At 44.7% G+C, this 8756-nt stretch overlaps 1 pseudogene; it reads right to left on the bottom strand.

Annotated features, from left to right (window-relative positions):
- Positions 1 to 5112: 5112 nt before the first annotated feature.
- LOC130159839 (ankyrin repeat domain-containing protein 26-like) overlaps positions 5113 to 8756 on the bottom strand; it is a 44050-nt pseudogene continuing 40406 nt past the window's right edge.

Below are 8756 nucleotides of genomic sequence, written 5' to 3'. Positions count from 1 at the left end.
CCAAAATGAAAGCTGCTCTTTCTCACAGTGGCTCGGGCCCCTCCTATGACAGATGGCAAAATACAGGTGCAGGATTTTGTTGCAGGGATGAAGCTGGAATGTAATACAGCCAGTCATTTATAAGGCGAAGATTAAATTCAGCCCATGTTCAAAGTAATTTCTTCCTTGCCCCCAAATAGATGAGTCAAAAAATCCCCCAAGTATGTCCTTTTCTTGATGGGAGAAAGCTCAGCGCCATTGTGGATGCCAAGAAACAAACCAGGTTTTAAATCCCAGCTTCTCTGAGATATTGATGTATTTCTGGGAAGCAGCCCTGCAACTCCTGAAAATTAGAGGGCAGCACAAAACAGAGTTTATGAACAGTAAATACAAAGACACATTGTTGATTAGATTGCTCTGAAGAATTATGTGGAAAAGGGAGCTGGAATGGGCCTGTGTGATTTAGGATTCCTTGGTAAATAATTTCTACTGTGGCTACCTAGTTGCTGTGAAAGGACTGTTAGCTTTGTACAGGGTTATTTTTGCTTTGATGCTCCAGAAATAGGTAAGCATGATGCTGTTTCATGAAGAGCCATTAAAGAGGAGCATTTGAGCTGGGTAATAACTGTCTATTCATTCTTGCAACAGGGAACGCAGTTTTATGCACAGGATTTTGATAATACAGCCGGAGGTTCAAAGTGAACTTTCTCTAAGGCTATGGCCAATTGGCACTTCACCAGCAAGAAGGTGACTGGCAGTAGTATTCGTGTAGATGCCACGGGTGTTCATAGATGTGAAGGAAGCTTGCTTGTTTGTTTGTTTATAAAGGTGCCTAGAGCTCCATTCTGCATGAAGGTATTGCTGTAGACATCTGGGGGTGGGCCTGTGAGGTGGGAGCAGAACTCGTACTCAGTTTCTACAAATAGAACAGAATTTGCAAGGAAGATAAAAAGTGAATATTGTCCTTGTTGTTTGTGATACACAGCTGTGCTCAAAAGGCCCAACTAGTGTGTGGTCCAGATTATCCTGAATAAAACATGGACTGTGCTGCTTGTCTTCCTAACAGTCACTGTCCTTGTTGTGCTTATAGCAGTGATTGATAGTAATAACTAATCATTAATAATTCATCATAGTTAATAGGTAGTACAATGATCAGCTATCACAGTAACCTCAGTTAAAGTAGCGCTTATGCTTAGGGAAAGGTGGTACTTTCAATGAAAAGCAATTTGCAAATTCAAGGTTGACTGTGTCAAGAAATACAATTATAAAATCAACTTCATTTGCAGGTGCAAAGAGCCAACACCATCTGCTACTGGCAATATGTAACCAGCGGGCGAGAGGAGGGATAAATCAAACCGATGGTACAGTAAAAGCTGAAAAACTGGTTGTCCACCCCTTGTCCTAGGGGCCTTCTCTAGGTACCCTGATACCTCCCAGCACCTGCACCTTGTGCTGCCATGCTGCTGGCTGTCATGTAGAGGAGCTCTGTTTGATGGTGGTTTCCATAGTCTTCTCAAACTAGCTGTACTAGGAAAAGGCATGCAAAGACGTTATAATTATAAGCAGATTAAGAAGTTGTCTTTCACACTGCTATTTCTTTAAGCATTCTGTGATGTTAACCTGTTTTAGAAGTGAAAAGAAATCAGTTAGCCAACAGCAATGTTAAGTTAACAGACACTGGTATGAGGAGAGATTGGGACAGCCAAAGATCGTCTTGCCAATTTCTTGGGGGTTTATGGCTAAATAACGGGTACAAGTGACACAGTGTGAGAAATCTGACCCACATGCATGCTGGAAGGTGTTGAGGCACTGAGGAGTTAAGTCTTGGGTTACGTGAGAAAAGCTGTTCTGCTTGCCTTCACAAAAGAGACAGGGAGACCGTGGTGCAGGTGGGGTGGGACACGGAATAATACCCTGCTCCAGCTGACCCAGGCCCATCAGAGTAGCTGCCAGCTCTTCAGAGGCCCATCTGCACCAGCTCAGGGGAGCAGAGAGGCCCAAGGGTGGGCGGGAACCCAAATTAAGGACTCAGAGGAAGGGGCTTGCCAAATCCAGTAGGCTGCTAGAGAGATCCACGCTGTGTGTACCTGTATCTAGCTAGGTATCTCCGTCTGCAGACACATCTACATGCACGTATCTTTGTATATAGAGCTATACATGTTTCTGCACTGTCACATCCTCATCAGCCTGCTGGATTTAGCAGTAGAATGCCTGACACTGTGGTCTGGAGCTGAAGGTGTGATGGATAGGAAAGAAACCAAAGCTCATGTTAGAGAAAAAGCTCCACTAATAGGCATAGTTGAAGAGATGTGGTTTGGTAGTGGGAAACATCTCTTGGCATGCTGTTTGCTCAAAGTCTCATACATTTCTGCCTTGCTTAAGAAAGGCATCCTTTGTCTGAACTCCTTGCTCTGGAGTGTAAGGAACACTGGCAGTGGGGTGCAGGAAGAAGCTGAAATTCCCTTGGTCACATGCAATTTGCCTGCACTGTTTGCATTGTACAGACAAAATGAAAAAAAAAACCAAAACAACCAACCCTCAGCATGCACTCGCTGTGTGCGAATAGTGCGTGGTCAGGTACTACGACGCTAGGTAACTGGTCCAGATGCTTAGACAGAAATTATGCAAGAGAGACACCTGCACAGAAGATCAATTCCCTGTTTTATACAACAGGATACAGCTCTGCTTCAGCATAGTGAGCTCGTGTATTGCCAGATGTGTTAGCAGCACGTCCTGGTTTCAGCTGGGATAGCGTTAATTATCTTCTTAGGAGCTAGCGCAGTGCTGTCTTTTGGCTTTGATGTGAGACTGTGCAGTTCCTCAGGCCTCGTTAGCAAAAAGGCTGGAGGGGCGCAAGGGCTGGGGAGGGGAGACTGCCAGGTCCGCTGACCCGAACCAACCGAAGAGGTATTCCATGCCATGGGACGGCACGCCTGCTCTCTATGTACCTGGGGGCTGGCTGGGCAGGGGGCTTGTTGCCTGGGGACTGGCTGGGCATCAGTCGGTGGGCGGCCAGCAGTTGCGTTGTGCACCACGTGCTCCTTTCTTCCTTTCCCTCTCCCTTTTCATTATAACTATTATTGTCATTGTTGTTGTTATTCTTCCATTTTTATTCTATTTCAATTACTAAATTGTTCTTACCTCAGCCTTTGAGTTTTACGTTCCTTTCCAGCTCTCCCCATCCCTCTGGCTGAGGGGGGAGCGAGCGAGCGGCTGCGTGGCACTGGGTTACCAGCCGGGGTTAAACCACGACACCGCAGCACTTGCAGGGTAGCGGGGGGCTGTTTCCAACAAGCAGCAAGGAGCAGCCACCCACATTTGAGAGCAGGTTTTTCACTGGCAACCAGGAACAGACACGTCATCACTGCAGTGAATGACTGGACTGGGCTTTCCCTTGCTGCTGTGCTCGATGTTAACGCTGGTTTGCCCAGCAGCCGGTAACCTCCGCTTCTCGCTGGGAGCCAGCAGTAAAGCAGCATTTACCACTGGCTTTTCTAGGCACACAGAACGTGCAGCTTCTTTGTTTTTAGTCACAAGTGCTTTATCTCTATATCCAGGGAAGTGCGGCGAGGGGTACCTCTGAGGTAAAGGCAGGATGAAAACAGGACACAGGTGGTCAGCATGCTTACAGGATAGATACCAGAGTTAGGTTCCCTCTGCAGAGCATCAGCGGAACAGAGTGGCAGCGATCAGCAATGAATTATAAGCAAAAGCCTGGATGTTTCAGAAGTCAGGACTCACTAGGTAGACATACTAGTGCTGCAGCAGCACTACTCAACCACTACTCTGCCAATGAGAAACTGAAAAACTAATGTTTTGTAGCCACAATTCAGCATGGTATATTGAAGACAGCAAAACTTGGGAAACTTCTGACACATTTGCTCATGAGGAAAAAGCAGCTGGCATAATAAGATTTTCTGAAACAGAATTGTTTATTCCATACAACTGATTGCAAAGATCTGCAACCTGCTTGTAGCTACTGACCCCAAAGGGTTTCTAATGTACCTGAGCAAAGAAATCAAGAAACACGCTTGCTTTCTTCTTTGGAAAGAGATCAGGAAGTTCCTAAACCTGAACTTGACCGTTAGGGCACAAGCCAGAGAAAGCCTTGCTAAAGTCAGGGTAAGCAACATGCACTGCTCTTCCCCTGTCCACTCAATTACTCACACATCGCTAGAAAGGTACCAGATTAGTGTGGCATGATTTCACCCTTTGCAAACCCATGCTGACTCCCCCCTACCGACTTCTTGTCCCCAACATCTTTGGAAACGGCTTCCAGAGTACGTGCTCTGCCACCTTCCCAGGCAGCACGGTGAGGCTGTAGTTCCCAGCTCCTCGGTCTTGCCCTTCTTGAAGATGGGACAGACATTCCCTGTCTTCCAGGCCTCAGAGCCTCCCCTAAGTGCCATGCCCTCTCCTGCTTCATCAGGAGTGTCCCCACAGTGACACTGGGGATGGACTTTCAAGTGCAGGAATTGCCTGGACTTCTCTGTACCCTCCTCACACCTCATCATAACTGCTATCAATGCCGGTTATAGCAGATGCCAACACCGAATTTCTGTTCTGCTGCTCCACCAGCCAAGAGCTCTCCCCTCTCACTAAGAGCTGGCAGCAGAGAGCAGTGAAGAAACTTGAGCACAGGTCACGTCTGAGTTTATCACAGTGACTGACAACACAAAGTGAATGTCAAGATGTTCTGTCCCTGCTTCCTCTGTGGAGAGACACTAGAAAGTAGCAAAAGCTGAACTTCTCTTTGACCACTCTGGTGCAGGCTGGAGAAATTTCCTTACACCTTTTTCCTTTGCAGGGGATCAAAACCTGTGGGATTTCCCAGCGTTTCACGGCCACCAGAAGCTCACCTGCTACCTTCTGCCCAAACCACAAGGAGGATTGCTCTAAAATACAGGAAAAGTCTGGGAACTGATCATGAGCAATACCACAACACCAGTCTGTGGTCTTAACACAGTTGTGGAAAAGGACATACACACATGCTGGCCTTTTGCCTGGCCTCCAGGACAGGCTGAAGGTGCAGCTGTGAACAGAGCTGAAAGGAGCAGAGCGCTCTGGAGAGCTGTACGGTTAGGGAAAGGGGTAGAAAGCGATGTCAAGAAGGGGAACGATAAAACAAAGACATATACTAGATGACAAAGTTTATTAAATTTCAAGCTGAAACAGAATATCTGGAATTAAATACAGTATATTAACTTCACAAATATGTATTCATAGAAAAAGGAACAGCGTCACAGCAACATTCATCGCTTTCCTCACTGCCTGTTAACTCAAGTCCTTGAATTAGTGGGTAAAACCCCCAAATTTTTCCAGTCTTAACTGATCTCGGAACAACCATTCTTCCTTTTCCAGAACTGGGACTTTGTTCTATCATCTTCTGATCACTACTGACTTCTGTGGACAGGAAATAACAACGCAGATCTTCAGTAACAGGTAACTCCCTGAAATAAGTAAACCTGCTTCTTTTATTGACACAAATGTCCCAGAACACTGGCTACCATGTGGGCTACAGCCACCACATCATCAGCTGCTAGCAGCAACAAAAAGATTGGCTGTCCTATCATACAAGTTTTGGAAAGTACTGAGGAGACTGGAAGTTAATATTTTAACATTCATTTTTCCCGCACATGAAGTGTTTCAGGTACAGCACAGCTGCTGATGTAGTAACTGGGAATGTCTACAGCTGCAGCGACCTTTAATACAAACCCCAAGACGAATCCCGTGAGGGGCCATGGGCACAAACTGAAACACAGAGGGTTGGGGCTGAATGTCAGGAAATGCCTCTTTCCGATCAGGGTGACTGGGCACTGGCACAGGCTGCCCATGGAGGCTCCATCCTGGGAGATACTCAAAAGCCAGCATGGTCCTGGGCAACCAGCTCTGGGTGGTCTTCCCTGAGCAGGGGAGCTAGAACAGATGACCTCCAGAGGTCCCTTCCAACCTCACCCGTTCCGTGGTTCTGTGATCCAAAACAAACATACCAAACCCACCACATAACTCTCTTGCACTGCTACACACTCACAGTAATGTTAAACCTAAGGCGCATAAGGTGACAGCAACGTAAAGTGCCCCGTCCTCCAGCATGACCACTGGTAAAGATTTCACTTTATCGGCAGAAGCAGTCACGGCATCTGGACTGAAGCAGCAGGCTCAAATCACATCAAATGATGTCCTAAGCATTAAAGTAACACTGGAAACATTAAAAACACATAGGGTGAAAGGATTAAGCAGAACAAAGGGAATGCTTTTGTTAAAACACAGAACATCAGTGGAGAAAAAATAATGCATCTACCTTAATAAGAAACATTCTGACAATTCTGTCATGCTCAAGAATCAAGATGAGTCATTCTGCTAGTCAGAAAAAAATAGGTGTGCTTCTTATGGTGTGTGCAAAGTAAAACAACTACACACCAATAAACCAACAGGCAAGTGCAACGTGCTTGACATCCATTTAATAGACTTAGAATTTACATTCAGACTGAAATAAACACATTTTCACATCTGAACTGTGGGATGAGAAACTATAGATGCACTATGTAAACAAAATGATTTCCGGAGCTTTTTTCCCAGCATTTTGTTCAAATCAGGTAATTTTTGGTTAAAATATCACGGTACTCCTGTACTGCCCTGCCAAGGGGATCCTGGTCAACGTGGATACTTTTTGAAGATCCATCAGAAGATACCATGGGAGAAGCTCCAGCAGATTCAGCTTCAAATTCAGCAGTGGCTAGGGAGAAGAGAAACAACATTCCGGTGTTGCTTTTACACTAGACAGGGCCAAATCAGTCACTATAAAAACATTATGGATAACTGGAGAGACTATAATCCAGAAAGAGATTTAAAAACTTCCAAGGGGACATAACAATCAAAGGGCTAGGCACAAAGGAAGAAACAATCTTTTTCCACATTTTCCTACCAGTCAACAGTATTTCTAAAGCCAGTGAAAGAAATTCTATAGGCTACACATTGAACATCTTCAGGGAACCCACAAATGACTCCTGCTTACACCAGTGCTAAACTGAGCCCCCCTGCAGACCTCTTGAACCTCAAGTATCGGTTTTCCTTGAATGTTCAAAGCAGTGATTTATTGGAACTCTACTCCTAAAAACCAGCTTCTGCCTTCTCTGTGACAAACTTTAAAAGAATCTGCCGCTGAAAATGCAAACACCTTTGCAAGGCAGTCAGGCCAGGACAAGTCTCCTAGCCTGGCACTTTCTTTGAGGGGCGTCTTTGTAACTCACTCTGGCAAAACCCTCTTTCCTCCACAAAAACACATACTCAATGAAAGCAAGCCCACCTTTACTGTTCTTCTCCAGCCACATTTTTCAGACAAGGTCCTGAAACCAAACACACTCTATGACACCTAGCAGATGCACAATCAGGTTCAAAATGCACACGGATGAAATGCAACGGCTTTGTGTCCATTCAGACACATGGAAAAAGCTGTGAAGCTACAGCTGAACACTCTCTGTATTACCAAAAGCATGCAGGAACAGAAGGAAATTCTCGCAGGGGCTACCTGCTTTGAAATAGCACCAGTCACTGCAAAGCAAAGCAGTGACTCTGGAGGAACAACTACCATGAAATAGGTGGAATTCCTCTTTCGACACCTGGCCTCATATTATAGAGCACGTTTCATGCTATATGTTAAAAGCATTCAACTCATCTTATGTTTGCCTAAGTGCTACTAAATGATTTTTTCCCAAAGAAAGGGTATCTTTCATCACTGATTATATTCTTCTTGCTTATTCAAAAAAGACTGCAACATGTAAGCTACAAATACAAGCAATGAATAAGAAACAGCAAAAATCCAGACCCAACAGCAGAGAATGTGCACGGTATGATTTAGCGCGGAATGCAACTGATGCACATGGAAGAAGCAGTGATGGCTGAAGTCTATAAACATCTTCTCTCAGGGCTTCTTTTATGTTTGATGTTTGTGCTCAAGGATTCACTCTAGAAAAACGCGACTTCAGCTTAAGCCAAGTGCCACCCGTGTAGAGGAAGTGGGTTAGTTTTCTCTGCACTTGTTTTTTTTCAGGCAACTGCATAACATTCTACACAATCTTTTGGTAAGCAGGAAGTTTTCACATTCAAGTCTAAACTGGAAAGCTAGCAGAAAAACCTCCCTGTGCTTAGCACAGGAACTTGACAGCTTTCAAGCCATTACGTTCAAGAGTAGGAACACTCTTCTTTTTCCTTAAAAATGCCCCTAACATAGTGACACATTACCTTGTTTAAGTTCTTTAGTGATTTTTTCATCTAGTTCCTGCCGCACCTAGAATTATACAGAAAATACAGTTAATATTTTAACAGTTACATTTTTCTAATATTAAACTTCTAAAACATTCTTAAAATCCACACATAATGAGCTAAAAACTAAAAATATAATTCCAAAGAGAGACATCTTGGTTTGGGGTTTGATTTTTACTGAAGAGAAACTTTTGGTCAGTCGGACTGTAGCTGCCTCATTGCTCAGCAACGTTAACAAAACTTGTAACTCACCAGCTGGATTATTACTGGGCATTTAACAAAATACACAGGAAGAAAGCAAGAAAGCCTAACGCAGTTATTGCAGTGAAGGTATGGCTGAAGTTTATCATCAAACACATGAACAGAATGTCAGCTACATGCCGAGATATGTACAAATGCTACCCACAGGGACAAATCAGCCAGCTGAGGGTGGCTTCTGCAACTTCACAGAGAGAAGAGCTGCACCAGCAGCTGCTGCAGGATTGACATACACCATTTGTATAGAAAAAAGCGTG

Source organism: Falco biarmicus, chromosome 16 (genome assembly GCF_023638135.1).
Source record: "Falco biarmicus isolate bFalBia1 chromosome 16, bFalBia1.pri, whole genome shotgun sequence".
Classification (NCBI taxonomy): domain Eukaryota; kingdom Metazoa; phylum Chordata; class Aves; order Falconiformes; family Falconidae; genus Falco; species Falco biarmicus.
The sequence above is the reverse complement of the archived record's forward strand: the minus strand, read 5'-3'. Positions and strand labels throughout refer to the sequence as shown.